Here is a 22,570-nt window from a genome sequence, read left to right on the forward strand (position 1 = left end):
TTGTGTCTTCCGGGCTTTTTATCCCACTTTCTCTCCCTCATCTTCTCCCTGCTCTGCTACATTTCTCTGCTCTCTGTGCATTGACCTTGGGGTCATCACACCACTTAGGTCCTTTCTCCTGGATGCTCTAGGCATCAGGCTCCTGGGGAGGGTAACAGACATTTTCTCCCTTCATATTTTCTATCTATTGTACAGAGTTAGGCTCTTTCAAGAAACAGGATTCCCTGATCTATTGGGAATCATCTTTAGAAGTTTTCTGCTTTTCATGTTTATTGGCCTAGGTAATAGACAAGTTAATAAAGAAGCTTCTGGGCTGTTGGACAGCAGAGCTCCTCCTGTATGCCAGGTGCCCTGCACTGGCTTCCTAACTGAATGGTTTTAATCTCTGCTGTGCTTCTGTCTCCCTCTGACAGTCCTGTGAAGACCATGGACTTCTTCAAAGAATGCCGTTTAAAAGTGCATAAAATAAAGTATGGTATTTCATCAAATTATGATCATTCATCAAAATGTTTTTGATAAGATATTGCAATATTTGTATCAAATTATTTTTGAAAATTATAATACAGTTAACTTGACAGCCAGCTCCGTCATGCCAGCATCTGTAGACAGGAAGACAGAGGTCATCTGTGTTCTGGCGGTGGTCTAGGGAGTGAGCCTAAGAACAACTGTACTTTTGAAATTTGATTCCAATTGAAAGGATATTTTGCGAAACCTGGAACAATTTTCATGTGATGCAAATATAATACATAATTTTGTACTGTTAATCAAAGCATGATCAGTATTGTTGATACTCCTGTGAATTGTTTCATGTAGTCATAACAGAAGAAATACTAAATTTTCATTACAGGTTAGTAAAAACATCGACATTTTTTTCTCTTTGGAGTTTAACACCCCCTCTCCCAGATATCTATCCATGGGCCTCTTGGGAATTCTTGGGCACCAGATTAAGAGCCCCTGAAAGAGAAAAGCCAAACAAGAAGCATAATGATCACTTATAAACACCTCTTTTTCCTAAATCTATCCTCAAAGGCAACAACAATAATAATGATTAATCATGATAGTAACAATAGCAACCATTTATTGAGTTCCTTCAATGCGTCAGTTACTATACTTATTTCTACACAGATTATTTCACTGAAATCTCTCAGCATTCCTAGGAAGTGTTGCTTGTCTCCATTGTACAGAGTCAAAGCTCAGAGAAGTTAAGCAATATGCTCAAAGATCTATCTTTAACAAGTGGAAAAATTATGATGAGAATCCAGGTCAATCTAACATGAAAACCCATGCTTTGCTGATTCCTCTCTTTGGCCCCCTCTTCCTCCTCTGCTACCCCTGCTCAGGTGCTGGGGTCTTGTCTCCTCCAGCACCGACTCAGCCTCTCTACCCACCTAAGGGAGGCTTTGACAGGCCCCTGTGACTCTCAGTCATCCCACCCCAGAGCTGAAATTTGAGTGACTCAAAGTTTCCCCTAGTTTGTAAATTCTTTAATAGTAGACATTGCCATTTTTTCCAGAGGAAATAGAGAAACAAATCACCTTCTGCCTAGTTTACTTATATTTATAGCTCACATTATGGGTCTATAATATTCCAAACCCTTTGATTTGACTGGAAATTCCCTCAGAGATTGTACCAAAGCAGCTTATTATATCACCTGGCAAGATAAAAGCAATATAATTACTGTAGAATCTGAGTTACCTGAATGGCACACATGGCCCAAAGGTTAGATGGCTCCTTCTGAGTATAAATTTACCATAGTTGCCACATTTACAAATAACTAGCTAAGTATAGTTATAGAATCTCTTGAAGTAAATATAAATATAGAATCTCTTGAAGTAAAATCTAAGGAAATTGATGGAGTATTACCTTCGCTACAGTTGTTTCTCGTACACATGTGAGATCTTTTTGACTATGTTTTTCCTCTGATGCTTACCCACCAGGGGAACAAGTATGGGATTTGGTGCAACTTTTCGGAAAAGCAAGTCTATAAGGTCTGCATATCCTTTTTAACCCTGTGTATGTGTGTATGTGCCTGTCTGTCATCTACCTGCCTCTCTATAACTTTTAGTAATTTATTTTAGGAGAATCATTAAGGCTATATGACTTCAGCCTTGCAGATACCACCACATGGTCCCCCTGTGCCTCCTACCCATGGTCAACTCCACCAAGATCTTCGACATTGCCGTGGCTAACCAGCCCTTGGGTCGAGTCTCCATCAAGCTGTTTGCAAAGTTCCAAAGACCGTAGAAAACTTTCGTGCTCTGTGCACTAGGGAGAAAGGATTTGTTTATAAAGTGTCCTGCTATAGCAGAATTATTCCAGGATTTATGTGCAAGATGCTTGACTTCATCATCTATAATGGCACTGGTGGCAAGTCCATCTATGGGGAGAAATTTGATAATGAGAAATTTCATTCTCATCACAGGTCCTGGCATCTTGTCCATGACAAATGCTGGACCGAACACAAACAGTTCCCAATTTTTCACCCGTACTGCCACAACTGAGTGGCTGGGTGGTCGGCATGTGGCTTTTGGCAAAGTGAAAGAGGGCATGAATATTGTGAAAGTATAGACTGCTTTGGATCCAGGAATGGCAACACCAGCAAGAAGATCACCATTGCTGACTGTGGACAAATCTAATAAATTTAGCTTGTGCTTTGTCTTAACTACCAGCCCATTCCTTCTGTAGCTCCGGAGGGCACCCCTTTACCCCCATCTACTAGAAATAGCCTATGACCTTTGTGCTCTCACTGCAGTTCTATGGGCTCCATATTTTACTTATTCCCCTCTGAGTTGTAGCTTGATTACACAGTTAAATTTAGGATTATGTAATGAAAACTAAACAAACAAAAGGATGTTCAGTCTCCAAGGATAATTTTGGGAGTAGTATTTATACCAAGAAAAATAACAAGAGCCTAGATGTCCAACAAGGAACTGGTTTGATAAGATGTCAGCACAATAAAATTTTATTTATATTTAGATTGATTTTATATATGCACTAAAAAGTAACTTTGGTGAGATTCTGGGTGATTTTTGTCTTGATTCATCTTGCCTATCTACACCACCTCAGGTTTTTACAATAAATACATATTACATTTGGAAAGAAAGCAAAAATGAGAAAACAAAGATTCATTCCTAAAATCATTCAGGGAGTGGTCCACAGTCTTTGAAGGAAAATCCTCAAGCATATGAGAAAACCATTGTTCTGTTGGTGGACAGAGGAGTCATTCTGCAGTGAACACTGGAGAACAATTGTGTAGGCAATTAGCCAAAGGGATGGGCCAGGTGAGACAGGCAGTAACCACAGGTTAAAAATATTATGGGGAGGCCATAATTCCCACTCTGTGTTTGGGAAATGAGGGTACATGGTGTCTACTTAGTCTAGCTACCAAATAAGATTTTTATAAATATTAACTACATATCTGTTTCTCCATTCTCAAAAATGAAAGCAATGAAATACTTTTATTTCAAACATGGCCTTTTATCAGGGCGTTTTGTAGCACAGCTTGAATTTTCCTCATTGTCCTCTTCTGAGAGGAGAGGGATGGTCACCGCTAGGTTTATAGGACGTGGTCCAGCCTGGTTGTGGAAATGATTCAAAGCACATTGTGTAGAGAAATTGTCACACAACCCAGGCTAGTAAAAATGGTCCTTCCTCTCCTTTTAACACAAAATAATTTTTGTGTTTTTTCATCTATGTCAATTTAGGTAATTTTTTAAAAAGTGAGCCAGGCTGGGATCTCACAGAATACTTAACTCTATATTGTTTAAGGCAATCTCTTGGCTAAAGTAGAAGTTCTAAAACTACACTCAGGGGCGCCTGGGTGGCTTAGTCGGTTAAGCGTCCGACTTTCGCTTAGGTCATGATCTCGCAGTTCGTGGGTTCGAGCCCCGCGTCGGGCTCTGTGCTGACTGCCAGCTCAGAGCCTGGAGCCTGATTCAGTCTATGAAACACTCTCTCTCTGACCCTCCCCTGCTCACGCTCTCTCTCTCTCTCTCTCCCCTAGAAATAAATAAAACATTAAAAATAAATAAATAAATAAAAAAAATAAAACTACACTCAGTTCTCTCAATAATCTCTTGACACCTAAGTTAAGTTTTTATTTATTTATTTATTTTACTCCCCCAAAATTTTAAAATATCTTTATTTGTATCAAAATTACACATTTACATAGTCTAGATAAAATCAGAAAGGATTTAATTAATTAATTAATTTTTATTTATTTTATTTTTTATTGAATTTATTATTTTTTAACTTCACATCCAAGTTAGTTAGCATACAGTGTAACGATGATTTCAGGAGTAGATTCCTTAATGCCCCTTACCCATTTAGCCCATCCCCCCTCCCACAACCCCTCCAGTAACCCTCTGTTTGTTCTCCATGTTTAAGAGTCTCTTATGTTTTGTCCCCCTTCCTGTTTTTATATTATTTTTGCTTCCCTTCCCTTTTGTTCATCTGTTTTGTATCTTAAAGACCGCATATGAGTGAAGTCATATGATATTTGTCTTTCTCTGATTGACTAATTTCGCTTAGCATGATACCCTCCAGTTCCATCCAGGTAGTTGCAATTGGCAAGTTTTCATTCTTTTTGGATTGCCAAGTAATACTCCATTGTGTGTGTGTGTATATCTTTATCCATTCATCCATCGATGGACATTTGGGCTCTTTCCATATTCTGGCTATTGATGAGAGTGCTTTTATAAACATTGGGGTGCCATTGCCCCTTCAAAACAGCACACATGTATCCCTTGGGTAAATACCTGTGGTACAATTGCTGGGTCAGAGGGTAGTTGTATTTTTAATTGTTTGAGGAACCTCCATACCGTTTTCCAGAGTGACTACCCCTGTTTGCATTCCCATCAGTAGGGCAAAAGAGATCCTTTTTCTCCGCATCCTCACCAACATCTGTTGCCTGTGGTGTTAATGTTAACCATTCTGATTGGTGTGAGGTGGTATCTCATTGTGGTTTTGATTTGTATTTCCCTGATGATGAGTGATGTTGAGCATTTTTTCATGTGTCAGTTGGCCATGTGGATGTCTTCTTAGGAGAAATATCTGTTCATGTCTTTTGCCATTTCTTCACTGGATTATTTGTTTTTTTCGGTGTTGAGTTCCTTATAGATTTTGGATACTAACCCTTTGCAATATCTTCTCCCATTCTGTCGGTTGCCTTTTAGTTTTGCTGATTATTTCCTTCGCTGTGCAGAAGCTTTTTATTTTGATGAGGCCCCAATAGTTCATTTTTGCTTTTGTTTCCCTTGCCTCTGGAGCTGTGTTGAGTAAGAAGTTGCTGCGGCCAAGGTCAAAGAGGTTTTTGCCTGCCTTCTCCTTGAGGATTTTGATGGCTTCCTGTCTTACATTTAGGTTTTTCATCCAGTTTGAGTTTATTTTTGTGTATGGTGTAAGAAAGTGGTCGAGGTTTATTTTTCTGCATGTCACTGTCCAGTTTTCCCAGCACCACTTGCTAAAGAGGCTGTTTTTATTCCATTGGATAGTCTTTCCTGCTTTGTCAAAGATTGGTTGGCCATTCATTTGTGGGTCCATTTCTGGGTTCTCTATTCTATTCCATTGATCTGAGTGTCTGTTTTTGTGCGAGTACCATATGTCCTGATGATTACAGCTTTATACTACAGCTTGAAGTCTGGGATTGTGATGCCTCCTGCTTTGGTTTTCTTTTTTGAGATTGCTTTGCTATTCAAGGTCTTTTCTGATTCCATACAGATTTTAGAATTGTCTCTTGTATCTCTGTGAAGAATGCTGGAGTTATTTTGATAGGTATTGCATTGAATATGTAGATTGTTTTGGGTAGTATTGACATTTTGACAGTATTTGTTCTTCCTATGTAGGAGCATGGAAGATTTTTCCATTTTTTTTGTCTTCTTCAATTTCTTTTAGAAGCTTTCTATAGTTTTCAGTGTATAGATTTTTCACCTCTGTAGTTACATGTATTCCTAGGTACTTTATGGTTTTTGGTTCAATTGTAAATGGGATCAATTCCTTGATTTCTCTTTCTGCTGCTTCATTGTTGATGTATAACCAATTTCAATGCATTGATTTTGTACCCTGCAACTTTGCTGAATTCATTTGTTAGCAGATTTTGGTGGAATCATTTGGGTTTTCCATGTAGAGTATAATGTCATCTGCAAAGAGTGAAAGTTTGACCTCCTCCTGGCTGATTTGGATGCCATTTATTTCTTTGTGTTGACTGATTGCTGAGGCTAAGACTTCCAATACTAGATTAAATAACAGTCGTGAGAGTGGACATCCCTGTCTTGTTCCTGACCTTTGGGGGAAAGCTCTCATTTTTTCCCATTGAAGGTGATATTAGCATTTGGTCTTTCATATATGGCTTTTATTATTTTGAGGTATGATCCTTCTATTTCTACTTTCTTGTGTTTTTTTTTTTTTAATAAAAAAAGCGTACTGTATTTTGTCAAATGCTTTCTCTGCATCTATTGAGAGGATCCTGTGGTTCTTGTCCTCTCATTTACTGATGTGATGTATCACATTGATGGTTTGGTGGATATTGAACCAGCCCTGCATCGCAGGTATAAATCCCACTTGGTCATGGTGAATAGTTTTTTAAAATATTGTTGGATCTGGTTGACTAATGTCTTGTTGAGGATTTTTGCATCTATGTTCATTAGGGAAATTGGTCTATAGTTGTCCTTTTTAGTGGGGTCTTTTTCTGGTTTGGGAATCAAGGTAATGCTGGCTTCATAGAAACAGTTTGGAAGTTTTTCTTCTATTTCTAATTTTTGGAACAGCTACAAGAGAATAAGTGTTAACTCCTCCTTAAATGTTTGGTAGAAATCTCCTGGAAAGCCATCTGGCCTGGACTCTTGTGCTTTGGGAGATTTTTTATTACTAATTTGATTTCTTTACTGGTATGGGCCTGTTCAAATTTATATTTCTGTTCAAATTTTCTATTTCAGTTTTGGTAGTTTATATGTTTCTAGGAATTTGTCCATTTCTTCCAGATTGCCCATTTTATTGGTGTACAATTGCTCATAATATTCTCTGATTATTGTTTTTATTTCTGCTGTTGTTGATTGTGATCTCTCCTCTTTCATTCTTGATTTTATTTGCTTAGGTTCTTTCCTTTTTCTTTTTGATCAAACTGGCCAGGGGTTTATCAATTTAGTTAATTCTTTCAAAGAACCAGTTTCTGGTTTCATTGATCCGTTCTACTGCGTTTTTGGTTTCGATAGCATGGATCTCTATTCTAATCTTTTTTATTTCTTGTCTTCTGCTGTTTGGAGGTTTTATTTGCTGTTCTTTTTCCAGATCTTTAAGGTATAAGATTAGGTTATATATCTGAGACCTTTCTTCCTTCTTTAAGAAGGCCTGGATTGCTATATACTTTCCTCTTATGACTGTCTTTGCTGCATCCCAGAGGTTTTGGGCAGTCTTGTTATCATTTTCATTGGTTTCCATGTACTTTTTCATTTCCTCCTTAACTTCTTAGTTAGCCCATTCATTCTTTAGTAGGATGTTCTTTAGTCTCCCTGTATTTGTTACCTTTCCAAATTTTTTCCTGTGTTGATTTCGAGTTTCATAGGGTTGTGGCCTGAGAATATGCATGGTATGATCTTGATCTTTTTGTACTTGTTTGAGGGGAGATATTTATCCCAGTATGTGATCTGTTCTGGAGAATGTTCATGTGCATTTAAGAATATGTGTATTCTTCTGCTTTAGGATGAAATGTTCTGAAAATATCTGTTAAGTCCATCTGGTCCAGTGTGTCACTCAAAGCCATTGTTTCTTTGTTGATTTTCTGATTAGATGATCTGTCCATTGCTGTAAGTGGGGTATTGAAGTCCCTTACTATTATTTCTTCATCTCTTGTTACAGTCTTTATTTTAAAGCCTAGATTGTCTGATATAAGTAGGGCTACTCTGGCTTTCTTTTGGCAACCATTAGCATGATAGATGGTTCTCCATCCTCTTATTTTCAATCTGAAGGTGTCTTTAGGTCTAGCGTGGGGCTCTAGTAAACAGCACATAAATGGATCTTGTTTACTTATCCATTCTGTTACCCTATGTCTTTTGATTGGAGCATTTAGTCCATTGATGCTTAGAGTGAGTACTGAAAGCTATAAATTGATTGCCATTATGTTTCTTTTCTTTTTTAATTTTTGTAAAGTTTTTTTTTACCAAATAGTTTATTGTCAAATTAGTTTCCACATAACACCCAGTGCTCATCCCCACAAGTGCCCTCCTCCATGCCCATCACCCCTCGCCCCCACATCCATCAGTCCTCAGTTTTTGTCAGCATTCAACAGTCTCTCATGGTTTGCCTCTCTCCCTTTCCCCCACCATTTCCCCCCTTCTTCTCCCCCATGGTCCTCTGTCAAGTTCCTCCTAATCCTCCTATACGTGCAAACATATGATATTTGTCCTTCTCTGCCTGACTTATTTCACTCAGCATAACACCCTCAAGGTCCATCCAAGTTGCTACACAAGGCCAGATTTCATTATTTCTCATTGCCATGAAGTATTCCATGGTATAGATAAACCACATCTTTTTGATCCATTCGTCCGATGATGGACACTTAGTCTCTTTCCATGTTTTAGCTATTGTGGAGAGTGCTGCTATGAACATTGGGGTACATGTGCTCCAATTTTTGTAAAGTTTTATTCATTTCTGAGAGAGAGAGAGAGAGACAGCGTGAGCAGGGGAGGGTCAGAGAGAGAGGGAGACACAGAATCTGAAGCAGGCTCCAGGCTCTGAGCTGGCTGTCAGCACAGAGCCTGATGCGGGGCTCGAACCCACGAACCATGAGATTGTGACCTGAGCCGAAGTCGGCTGCCCAACTGACTGAGCCACCCAGGCGCCCCTGCCATTATGTTTCTTGTAGAATTGGAGTGTCTGATGGTGTTCTCTGGTCCTTTCTAGTCTTTGTTGCTTTTGGTCTTTATATATATATGGAAAAATATATGTGTATATATTTCCGTCTTTTCTCCCCTCAGAGAGTTCCCCTTAAAATTTCTTGCAGGACTGGTTTAGTGGCCACAAACTCCTTTCATTTTTGTTTGTCTGGGAAATTTTTGATCTCTCCTATTTTGAATGACAGCTTTGCTGGATAAAGAATTCTTGGCTGCATATTTTTCCGATTCAGCACATTGCATATATCCTGCCACTCTTTCTAGCCTGCCAGGTTTCTGTGAATAGTTCTGCTGCAAACCTTATCTGTCTTCCCTTGTAGGTTAAGGATTTTTTTTTCCTTGCTGCTTTCATGATTCTTTCCTTGCCTGAGTATTTTGTGAATTTGACTATTACATGCCTTATTCATGGCCAGTTTTTGTTGAATCTATTGGGAGTCCTCTGTGCTTCCTAGATTTTGATGTCTGTGTCTTTCCCTCAGTAAAGAAAGTTTTCCACTATGATTTGCTCACATAACCCTTCTCCCCCTTTGTCTCTCTCTTCATCTTCTAGGAGCCTATGATTCTGATGTTGCTCCTTTTTAATGAGTCACTGATTTCTCTAATTCTTAAATCGTGCTCTTTTTGCCTTAGTCTCCCTCTTTTTTTCTGCTTCATTATTCTCCAGAAGTTTGTCCTCTTTATGGCTGATTAGCTGTTCTCATACATCCTTGCTGCTGTGGCATCCATTCGAAATTGCAGCTCAGTTATAGAATTTTTATTTCATCCTGTCAAGCTTTTACTTCTTTTATCTCTGCAGAAAGGGATTCTAATCTATTTTCGACCCCAGCTAGTATTTTTATTATTGTGATTCTAAATTCTGGTTAAGCCATCTTGCTTGTATTTGTGTTGGTTAAGTCCCTAGCTGTTGTTTCTTCGTGCTCTTTCTTATGGGGTGATTTCCTTTATTTCATCATTATGAAGGAAGAAAAGGAATTAATAGGGTAAAAAATTAAAATTAAAAAATTAAAACACACATACACACACATGAATGAAATAAATGATGCTATATCCTAGGTGTGTTTTGGTCTGGATGTTGAAAGGAGCTTAAAAATTAGAGAAAAAAAGAAGGAAGAAAAAAGAAAACGTTTGAAAATTTGACAAAATGAATACAAAGAAACAGAATAAAATGAAATGATGGAAGTAAAATAGAATTTGAAAATATTACAAAAAAGTAAAACATATAATAGAAAAAATTAGAGAAAAATATTTTTAACAAAAATTGAAAATAAAAATAAATTTTTTCTCTTTATTCAAGAAAAAGAAAAGAAATGAAAAGAAAAAAAAGAAAATTGAATAGATGGTCCAGGGAACAGAATGAAATATGAGTGAAATTACATCTTTTTCCCCTAGAAGTCAAACTATGAAGCACTTTATAGTCTGTAAATTAAGCAGCCAGAGTGACTTGCGTTGTTTTGGAAGAGCAAGGTTGGACCCGTTGAGCAGGGCTTAGTGTAATGGCTCCGTTTTCCACTAGTTGGCGCTGCTTAGCTTACTGGGGTGGATTGTTGTTGCGCTTGTAGGTTGTATGCGCATGCGCGGGATGGGTGAAAATGGCGACACCCATGGCGACGCCCACTTCTCTAGCGTCCGAACTCTGCTTTTCTCGATCAGCAATCCCGTACCGTTCCTTTGTCTCTGGCTTCCAACCATTCCTGGCTTTTACACTGTCTGTGACAAAGCCTTCAGGTTGCCAGGTGGCACCTCCCTCCTGAATTGTATTCCAGATGTGGCTCTGTTTTCCGACCCCTCACTCTGAGGAACTGCGGCTTTGTCCCATTCTTAACCCTCTGCGGGAGGGTCTCACTGAGAAATGGCCGGGTGCTGGCTATACCCAGAAAAATTCTCTGGACTATGCTGCTACCAATGCCTAGAGACCGTGCCTGGGTGCCAGCCCACCCAGGAGAAGTTCACGCAATCGTGTAGCAGCAGTGTTTCTGGGATTTTGGAAAATCACCACACATGTCTGGCAACAGGCTTCACCCTTAGTGACTTTGTTCCAGCACCAGCAAATGTGGTTTTTCTCCCGAGTCCACTGGGGAGTGGTTGCAGAACCTCTACCAAATGTCCTCCCCGCAGGGGAAGTGCCTCTCCCCGTGTGGTCTGAGGACACTCGGACTTTGCTCTGCTCCTCTTCGTCCTTCTCTCCAGAGCACTGCCAGGTATGGAGCTGTGGTATTTCAGACGATGCCCTATCTCTGTTTATAGCGTCTTAATGGGAATTTAAGCCCTCTTCTTTCTCCTTTCACCCTTTTTAGTTCAGTCCCTGCGGCTGTTTCTACTTTTCCACTTTGTCTCCAGCTGCTTTTGGGATGCTTTTGCCGTACTCTCCCCCATATCTGTTCTCTCTCACAAGCAAAAACAGCTTCCTGCCCTCTGCAGCATTTCTCTCCCCCAGCTCCTCTCTCCACACGTGTACCTGCTGAATTCTGTGCTTCAGGTTGTGCAGATTGTTGTGTTAATCCTCAAGTCAGTTTTCTAGGTGTGCAGGATGGTTTCGTGTAGATCTGGCTGTATTTCATGGACGTGAGATGCAAAAAACCTCCATGTTGTTCCGCCATCTTGGCTCCCCCAGGTTAAGTTTTTAACTTTTTAAACCTTTATTTAAATGTAAATTCTTTACATGTGGTAAAATGCACACAAAAATGTATAGCTCAATGAATTAAAAAAAGTTTTTTATGTTTATTTATTTTTGAGAGAGAGAGAGACAGAGCGTGAGCGAGGCAGGGGCAGAGAGGGAGAGGCATGATCAGAAGCAGGCGCCAGGCTCTGAGCTGTCAGCACAGAGTCCATCATCGGACTCAAACTCATGAACCACGAGATCATGACCTGAGCGAAGTCAGATGCTTACTTAACCAACTGAGCCGCCCAGGTGCCCCTAGCTCTGTGAATTTTTGCATATGTTTATGCACTTGTAATCACCATCTAGATCAAGATATAGGACTCCCAGCACTCAGACAACTCTCTCATGTCCTCTCCCGGACAGTATCTACCTACCACCACTACATACACCCAGAATAACTACAGTTTTGATTTCTATCACCATAGATTAGTTCTGTCTGTTTTTGAACTTCATAGAAATTGAATAATAAAGCATGCTTTCTTTGTGTCTGGTTTTTCTCACTAAACATTATGTTGTTGAATGTTGACTCCTGAAATATCAGCAGAACAATCTGTTTATTAGACAAAGCTGAATGTATTGCCTACTGCCATCCAGGAGACTACCATCTTGAAAAAGCTTTCGTTGGAGGGGGAAGGAAAAAGCTGAATTTGAGATTTTGGTTCTGGTTCGGGTGAGTGTTTTAGTGTGAAGACTTGAATAGGATTTGTAGAATTATATCATTTAGGACTGTGGGAAAAGCAAGGCAAGGATTTTTAGGTGTGAGGTTCAAAGACTTCTTAGATAGAAACTCTTGATGTTTTCTGTTGAAGAGATGATGGGTCTTTTGTTAAGTTCTGTAATGAACATTAAAGTGATTTGTGAGGGCAAGAGTATCCTGGAATAGTAAAGCTATGTTAATGAAGACTATGGAATAATAAAATCATGGTAATATAGACAGTAAGCTGTGGAGCAGTGTATGGTTTTAATCCTCCATGTCCACGTGGGGGTTGGAAGGTAGGTGGTTTGCATTTGCCATAATTTTGGTATTCATCTGTGTTGTCTTATGTAGTGGGAATTGGTTCTTGTCTTTTGCTGTATAGTGTTTCACTATTTGAAAATAATACAGTTTATTTACTCATTGATTCTATTAATGGATATTTGGGGTATTTCCAGTTTCTGTATCTTTGGAAATATGTTGCTATGACATTCTTGTACATGTTTTTTGATGCATATAGGACTCACAAGTGTTGGTTTGCTTGCTTTTGCCTTGGTAAGGACTCAAACTGCCAGTGGAGCTTCTTTTCTTGTGCTCTAGTTAGCATCCCAGGGAGCCCAGAGTTCCCCCTGGCCCAGCACCCCCCAAGGTTCAGCTCATCTCTTCATTCAAGGGATTGTCAGTCATTAGTGCAGTATATCTGGACTGACCACTATGGGCCCTGTCCTGTACAAGGTGCTGACAACACAGCTGTAAACAAGATTTTACAAGCTCTATGAGGCAGAGTCCTTGACCATGTTGCTCACCACAGTATTCTTGGCTCTTAGAATAATGCCCAGCAGGCAGCAGGTACTCAACAATCGACGGGTCAACAAATCTGGTCTGCTGACTGTTTTTGTAAATAAACTTTTGTGGAAAGACAGCCATGCTCATTTGTTTACATGGTGTTTACTGTTTCCTTCCTGCTGCAGTGGCAGAATGGGTAATTGTGAAAATAAACATATATTCCACAGAATCTAAAATATTTACTATCTAAATCTTTACTGCAAGAGTTTGCTGACCTCTAGTCTACTTGGCCATTTGCCTAGTAAAAATGATACTTCCATTACAACAGGAGAAGAATGGGTATTTTTGTTATTTTTAAGCCTATTATAGAAATTAAAAAAAAAATCTTAATAGGTAGAAAGGAAAAATGAACCTGGTTTACTTACCACCCAGCTAGAAGAATGAATACTAGGGAATATATTAGTTTCCTGGGGATACCATAACAAAGTACCACAAACTAGGTAGCTCAGAGCAATAGAAATTTATTGTCCCCCAGTTTTACAGGCCAGAAGTCTAACAACAATGTGTCAGCAAGGCCATGCTCCCACTGGAGTTGCTAGGGAAGGATTTATTTCAGCCTCTCCCCTAGCTTCTAGAAGTCTCAGGCATTCCTCTTGTAAAAGGACATCCTCTCTGTGTCTCTTCATGTAGACTTGTCTCTATGCATATCTATCTCTGTGTCCAAATTTCCCATTCTTAGGACACCAGTTGAATTGCATTAGGGCCCACCCTATTAACCTCTTGATTAACTTGATTGCCTCTGTAAAAATCATATTTCCAAATAAGGGTACATTCTGAGGTACTAGGTATTAGGACCTCAACATATCTTTCTTGAGGGGACACAATTCAACCCACAACAGAGGAACAGATAGCTGTCTCTGTCTGGGACTTCATCAGCATCTTCTAAACTAAACAGATGTCCTGTGATACCTCTTTGGAAAAAGTCTGGGAAATAGTACACACAAGACAACTCTTCCTGAAGATTCACCACACCCATTAACATTCCATAAACTCTGAGAAGTCTTCTTGTAAAGCCTGTTTAACTCAAAACTTCCCAAATTATTTAACTCTCAGACCCTAGGGCTGGAGCTTTGGAAAGAAAGTAAATAGCAGATAAGAAGGGAATCACAGATCTGGAAACATGATAAACTTGTAAAGTGACAATAGACGATAGAGGTCAGGGGAAATTTTTTTTTTTTTTTTTTACAAATAGTTTATTGTCAAATTAGTTTCCACATAACACTCAGTGCTCATCCCCACAAGTGTCCTCTCCATGCCCATCCCCCCCTCCCCCCCACATCCATCAGTCCTCAGTTTTTGTCAGCATTCAAGAGTCTCTCATGGTTTGCCTCTCTCGGTCAGGGGAAATTTTTAATGATGACCAGGAACTTAGGATGAAAGAAAAAAAATTCTCAATATAATTAGTTGCTGTCTATTCAATGGACAGAAACTCTGATGTGCTTTATCTACATCTGCTGTTCTGGAATAGCTATGCAGGGTTACCTCCCTTCTGGATCTTGCTCCAGTTCCCTTGGAGAATATTATGTGTCCTTCAAGGTCCCCAGCTCCCTAGGTTTTGTGAGGAGTGTTGATTTCCAATGTCACAATTTTGGAAAAGAAAGTTTCTACTGTAGTTGTCTTGGTCTCCAAGTGGGAGAGATCTCTGAGTGGGAGAGACCATAGAATTTCAGAAATGTAAATAACTTAATTATAAGGCATTTCATCCGTCCATAATTTAGGGTCAAAGCAGATCTCCCACCAACTCCATTTCCAAGTCCCAATGTGTTTATCGTGGGGTATGCTTATATGTGAGTGTGGGCACTGGTACGTGTAACCTACAAGCCCTTGCAAAGATTGAGAAGCAACTTCCTTCTGCATTTGCCCATGCATCCTCTTGTGCATGGGTATAGAGTTATGGGGAGCAATGACATGCCGTGGATGTGAGGCAGGCAAAGCTTGAGGTTGGAAAGAGAGAGAAATGAAATGACATTAGTAACTAGTTTCTGCAAAGGCAAGTTGGATGATTCAGTCTTTAACACCTCTGGCTAGAGGGTTGGGGTGTCCTGTGAGTCAGGTAATCTGTGAACAATTAGGCGTTTCTTTGGCCCAGGGAAGCGTCACACTGGAGGCAATGGTGAGTCTCATCTTGTATAATGAGAGAAGTATTCATGTTTACATCTTCAGGGCTCCCTGTGCAGATGAGAACATCAGGGTTTGAAAGCTTGTAGATGTGCCAGGTGGGAAAACAGCACCCAGATGTAGAGAGAAAGTATGAGGGCTGCAGAGGCCCCTTTGGCCTTCCCTGAGCACTGCACTTTTCTTGGCTCCACACCTAGTCTCCCATGACCTCTGTTTCTGTGGGTAAAGCAAACTAAATGAAATGGTTTTCATAGACCACAAGGGGTGACTCTATTTTCCTTTCTGAAGATTTATTCTTTTTTCTTTGGAAATTATTCCCCCTTTTATTATTATTTTTTTTAATTTTAAATTTTATTTGTTTATTTTGAGAAAGAGAGTATGAGTTTGAGCCGGGAGGGGGAGAGAGAGGGGGAGAGAAAGAATCCCAAGCAGGCTCCACAGTGTCAACTTGGAGCCCATTGTGGGGCTTGAACTCACAAACCATGAGATCTGACCTAAGCTGAAATCAAGTGTCAGACACTTAACCAACTGAGCCACCTAGATATCCCTCACTCCCCTTTTAATGCCTCATGGAATTAAATGGCAACTGTGCTCTTATTTTGACTTTTGTCAAAATATTTGAATAACTAAAGATCCACAGAAATTTGATTAGCTGACGAACTATGCAGAATGGGTGCTGGGTTTCACTCAAGAATCCAGGATTTGGGTTATGGCGGCTGACCTTGAAGAAGTCATTTTTTTCTCTCTGAGCCTTAGTTTCCTAATTTGCAAAGTGGAGATAATAATGTTATCTCTAACTGCCTATCAGGATTAGGATGGTCAAACTAGATCCTATATGAGATCATTGTAATCTATAAAGTTTTGTGTCATATTATTATTATTTTGTCCATGAATAAAAAGATTAGAATAGCAGTTCCATTCTATTATCACTCTCATTAATTCTTGCCTCCTCATCATCTTCTAAATCAGAGCTCTGGGATTCAGTAGCCACCCAACATGTGAAGACTTTGCAAATAATTTCTTCTTCCTTTGAACTCTGAGAACACTAGCTCAACTCTGTATGTTAAAATCATCTAGCAACTATGCACCAATATCTTTCATGAACATAGAAGTTAAGAATTCTCAACAATATAGTAGCAATCATATCTTAATAATGTATAAAAAGAATTATACATCACAACTAAGTGGGATTTAGCTCATGAATGCAAGGCAGGTTCAATTAATGTAATCTGCCACAAAAACAGACTAGAAAAGAAAAATTACATACTCATACCAATATATGGACAAAATTCAACACTTAACACTCATTCATGATAATGAAACAACTCTTATCAAACTAGGAATAGAGGAAATTTCCTCAACTTGATAAAGAATATCTACAAAAATCCACAGCTAACATCTGACTTAGGTGAGTAACTAGAATGTTTCGTGCTAAGATCAAGAACAAAGCAAGTATGTCCCCTCTCACCACTCCTTTTCAACATCATACTAGAAGTCTTAGCTAATATAGCAAAACAAGAAAATGATATAAAAGGTATACAGATTGGGAAAGTAGAAATAAGCTGGTTTTGGTTACAGCTGGCAGGATTGTCTCTGCAGGAAATCCAAAAGAATCAACAACAACAACAAAAAAAACTCCTAGAACTAATAAATGATTTTAGAAAGTTGCTCACTGATCTGTAGCAAGAAGGGCGAATTTCTGGCACATATGCTCCAAACTTACTTGTCCTGTCACCCACAGCAGACCTCACTAACCATTCACAAACTCTTTCCCAGTGAGCCTAGACATGGCCTTAGGATCCTTCTCAGCCCATCAGGCGGGCATCAATAACTGATCAGTTTGCCAAAGGAATCCCCTTTGTCATCTGTGCTTTATAGATTCACCCCATCTCCAAATCTGGGTCTGTTTTGTTGGATCTGCCTCCCCTATTCCTGCCTCCATCTCCATGACTTGAAAAGTTTGGCGTTTTCATAGGAGAGCTCTCCAACAGACTCTCTGAACAGATTCTGTGACAGCTCTTCAGGCTTTAGGACAAAGCTGTACCTTCATACTGTGCTTACAGTCTTTAGATCTCAAGCACTTTCTGCAAACATTAACTCATTTATTTAAAAAGTCTGGGGCTCTAAGGACTAATGAGATAATGCTGATGAAACACTCTGTGTTCCCAAGATGAAAGACAGCAGGCTATTCACGTAAAAGGCATTTTTAGAGGCTACTGAAAACTCTCACAGGGGTTGGCTGCCTTTTTTGCTTTGCTGTGAGTATCATTTAAGGCCAGGAGACAAGGCCGCACTACTGTTCTTCAGAGAAGGCTCGGTGATGTGGGAGGGGTAGCGGTGAGACCAGCTTGGTAGCACTCCTGCATCTATCATTTTCTAGTTTTATTATCTTAAGCAAGTTTCTTAGTGTCTCTTAGCTCCTCTTCCCTCCTATGTCCAGTGGGAATGGTAACATATGGCTCAGATACTGTATGTGAGAATAGACACTTGATGTCAGCTCTTCTAAGGAGGTGGGCCAGCTTGGGCTGATTTTATAGAGCCACGTATGCAGTATATTTGCACTTTAGTAAGAGGAAATGTAGAGGACGGCAATGATTAAGAATCCGGAAAAGAGCCTTTCTCTAACACGAGGATTAGGAGCACATACATCTTTTAAAAATTTCCTTTATTGATCTATAATTAAAAACAAGATCTATGATGAGTCCAGCATGGCTCCAGAAGTCAAGTTGTATCTGTTCAGACAGTCAACCTCTCTATTCAAAACATATTAAGTGGTTACTCCACACCAAGCTAAATAATGAGGATGAAAAACAAAGCTGTCATTTCCTCAATGTGTGAGAAGAAACCCTTGCTACAAAATACAGATAACACATTTCACCAATTTTAAGATGCATATTTTCCTCACCCTGTAGCATACCTGAAATTGGAGTGCATCTTAGAACCGAAGACACATCATAGTTAAAGTAACAGCACTTCCCTCTTGTCTTAATGTATCATAGAATGAATGGAGCATCTTGCAACTGATGACATTAGATTCAGTGAAATACAGCAATAGCTGTCTCTCAGGACTGTTTGAGGGTTAAAGGGGGGTAGACTGGGAAAGCACCTATATTTATGATTTACTGCTGCATAGCAGATTATCCCAACATTTAGCAGCTTAAAGCAATAAAATTTTCTCCCCCTCATGGTTCCTGTGTCCAAGAATCCAGGAGCAGTTTAACTCAGGTTCTAGGTCAGGGTTGCTCATGAGGCTGCAAAGGGAACTGAGTCCACTGTCCTGTGAGGTTTGACTAGGTATGGAGGATCCACTTCCAGGATCACTCATGAGGCTCTCAGCTCCATGGAGGCTTTCGTTCCTGCAGTGTAGCCTTCTCTATTGAGCTGCTTACGACAAGGCATCCGGCTGATCCTAGAGTCAGTGCTGTGTGTGTGTGTGTGTGTGTGTGTGTGTGTGTGTGTGAGAGAGAGAGAGAGAGAGAGAGAGAGAGAGAAGGCCCAAGGGAAAGATGGAAGCTAGGCTTTTATACCTATTCTTGGAAGTTACATACTGTCTCTTCTGCTATTGTCTCTTGGCCACACAGACCAACCCTGGTACACGATAGGAGGGCGAGGAACACTGGGTGCCATCTTGGAGACTGACTATCATAGTAGCCTGGTAGTATCTTCAGAAATGGAGATACAGAGTAGTTTTGCAGAAAGAGCACTACACTGGGAGTCAGGGCCCTCAGTCCCAGGTTGCCCCTGACTTGATTAAGTTCACTCTCTTCTCGATGCACATGACATTAGACCAGACCATGTATAAGCAGATTATGGTAAAAACATGCACAGAGCTGGAAGTGGAGATAATTGGAAGGATAAAACACCTCTGAGGGAGTTGGATATATTTCCTATCATGAAGATATTATATTACAGATCTATAACTTCGTTGAAAAATAAAAATGATAGGATGAAAATATATTTGGTATTATTTTATTGCAGCCCTGTAAGAGGAGTTGATCTTTCTTGTATCTCTTCACTTTTCTACTGAGAGAAGTGCAAGTTACGTTTCCTAATACGCCAGGGTACAAAATAGCTTTGTTAACTTCCCAGGGGAGTTTTTCCTTAGGAGGATACACATCAATTTAAACCATAGAAGACATATAAGTAAAGGCTGAGTAGCTCAGATCGTCCAGGGAAAGATGAAACAGAGAGGCCCTTTATGTTTGGGAAGTTGAGGAGGGAGGGAATGGGTGGTGGAAATAACACGGCGACTCCACCTCTTGGGGATCACTGGAGCCAAAGGACTGCGAGAATTCTGTAGACAGTGGAATCCATTCCGACTCAGAGCTTCAGGGCCAGCTCTTCGTGCACAGAAACTAAAAGAGCTGGGATGAAAGGGCGGCCACATGGGAGCCTCTGACAGAGCGAGGTGCCGGAGGAGGGCACTGTCCCTGAAAACCCCTTGTGGCTCCTTCAGAATCGAGCATGCTGACGGCTCCTCACAGCAGAGCAAGCGTTTTAAGGCGAACCAACCGATCTTCAACAGCGACACCATGTGGCTGAGAGAAGTAAAGACAGCACTGGACTTGAAAGATCCTTGGTCAGCCTACGCCCAGAGAACACCAAGAGAGGGTGTATGTAGGTCAGGAGGAAAACTGACCTTTTTATTACCAGGCTAGGTAAGGGCTACCGCGATTTTGTTCCGCATTGGTACTTTGAGTTTGAGGAGCAGTTCATACTAGTTAAATACATTCTATGATAAATGTTATGAATAGATTTCTGGAACTCTGTAACTACAGCGTTTTGACTTTTGGAGGTTTTGCTGGAGCCCCTGAGCATCACACTGCAGACTACTGAACATAAAGATTATTTAGTTTCCTCTTTCACTGCATGGTGTATCAACTTGTTTTTTGAAAAGGAAGAGGGAGAATGGAAGACTCAAGTTTTGAATTTCAAATGAAATTACACTGGGGTCATTACATTTTTTTCTAAGGTACCTTTCAGCTCAAATGTCTATAGTTTTATGGAACCGTTTAATGCTTAAGAGTCTCCTGGAAAAGTTATTCATGCTACTCATGAATTTCCAGCAGAATAGCACAGTATTGGTTTCTTAAAGCATTTATTTGTAAATATATTAGGAATAAGACTAAGTTAACTAGTCAAATGGGTATAGTCCATGGCTATAGACTTGGCTTAGAGTGTCATTCATTCAAACAAATAGGTAATATGTGAGCCCCACTGTGTGTCAGGCATTGTTCTGGTCATGGAAGACAGAATGGGTATAGAACAGAACATGGCATTTCCCTCAAGGAACTTTCCTGGCTAGAGAGACTCACAAGATGCTTTAAGAGCAGAGAGGAGGAAGATATGAGCCAGTCTCAGTTACCAGCACTGATTTTGAGGAACATAAAGGCACAGATGAATGCCAACAACCAAGCACAGAACCAGCCCATGAAATCAATAATTTACATGTAGGCAGAGCTGCTCAGAAGTTGTGGTTGAGTATTGGAATCAAGACCACTTGGGTTTGAATCCCAATTCCACCACTTAGCAGCTATGTGATTTGGGGCATGTCACTAAAGTGCCAAGTACCCCTAGTTTCTTACCTGTGAACTGGAGAGAATACCTGCCTCAGGAGGGGTTTAAATTAGATAATACTGGTAAAGTGTAATGTTAGCAGCATTGCTGTATAAATTGAGCTTGATTTTAATAATAATAATATCAAAATTTTGTAGACCAATCAGATCATCAGTGCATTGTTATTATATTCAAATCAATAATTGACCCATTTAATGAAGACTTGCTGGTTTAGACCAGATGAGATTTGCCATGTTTCTCTAATTCTCTTGATCTTGACCTTGGCTGTATAATCAGAATCACTTAGAGGATCTTAAAGCTGATGTCTAGACTTTCAACCCCAGAGTCTGATGCGGTCAGTCTGGAGTATGCTTTGAGCCTCAGGATTTTTAATCATGAACTAATGTGCAGCCAAGGTTGAGACCCACTGGTCTAGCTGAATATGAAAAGTGAGCCGACCTGTACTTGGGTCACAGGCAACCAAGGCAGTTACTGATGATTTTCCCCTTATATACCTGCATTCTGAGTTAGAAGTTGTCTTGGAAACAACCAGTGGGAGAGGGTTTAGCACCTCTACCAACCGGTGCTAAAAATTGACAGAAGTACCTGTACTTCTACCCGCATGAGGCATCAGTTAGTACCTATGGTACCAGGACATGTTCCTCAGCCAGCAGCTGTGGGAAGCCTGGAATAGCGGGAGTTAGAAAGGTGGATTTCAGGGACAGCTTTGCTACAGCGCAGCCAAGAGACTATTGACAAATCTTCTGCCTGCCCCATCTCGGTTTTGTTGTCTCTGTCTGTTTATGGAGATGAGAGTATTCTTCCCGCATGCCCATAGACCTGTTCTTGGGCCCGTGAGTTATGTTGGCGAAGCACCTTGCAAACCATAGAATACTATATGAATGAAATAAAATACCCAGTAAAGATTAGACATTGTAGTTTTCGAAACTAAAAACTGCAGTTTTGCTCTAGTTCTCTTGATAGATTCTTTCTCTCGATTTTGCTCTAATTCTCTGCTGTCCAGAGCTAGATACCTTGTACAAAGCTGTGATGATTGAGACTATCTTCTATAGCAATTCTATGTCCTGGGTTTCACAAAAGCAAAACAGCAGTGAACCCTATTTTCTATCCTAATCAATAGTTCATCATGATAAACCTTTTGCAAAACACCATCTAAGGTGTGGGCCTATAGGGTAAAATGACTCCTTTTTTGTGGAGAAATAATTACTGTAATGAGTTTTTGTTATGTGTGAAGCTCAATAAAGGAAATCTAATTCAAAATGGATTCAGAGGCCAGCAGGTGGAGCTCTCACACCAAACCACTGGCTGCAGCCCTTGTAGTCCCAACCAGAAGAAACCTATACTTTACAACCCTAGCGGCAAGGAAGATTTTCTCCTTAGGTAGCAACAGCCAAGCCAATGAGAGACTGCCACAATTCAGCCAATGAGAAGCCACTACCCTTTGAACTCCCAGTTTACTCCAATGAACTTTTTGTTCACAGCAGCCTCTCCCAATCCCCCCACTTGCCTCTATAGAAGAACATTCCTCTCCTTTGTTCTCTGAACTTGGCGTATGGTTTTGGCATAGCTTGCATGTCCTGAGTGAAATTCTCTGCTATTCCCAAATAAACCCATTTTTGCTGGTAAAATAACTATTTTATTCTAAAAGTTAAAATATGCAAATATAAAGCACTTGGGGTCATGAGATTTTATTGAAGATAAAAAGTAACCAGAATTCAAATTAAGGCTTCTAATTAGTAGTGTAAATTATCAACATAAATTAGTGAGGGTTTTTTTGTTTTGGATTAGTTT

This window comes from Hyaena hyaena, unplaced genomic scaffold, assembly GCF_003009895.1.
Source record: "Hyaena hyaena isolate Hyena2069 unplaced genomic scaffold, ASM300989v1 scaffold_186, whole genome shotgun sequence".
Lineage (NCBI taxonomy): Eukaryota > Metazoa > Chordata > Mammalia > Carnivora > Hyaenidae > Hyaena > Hyaena hyaena.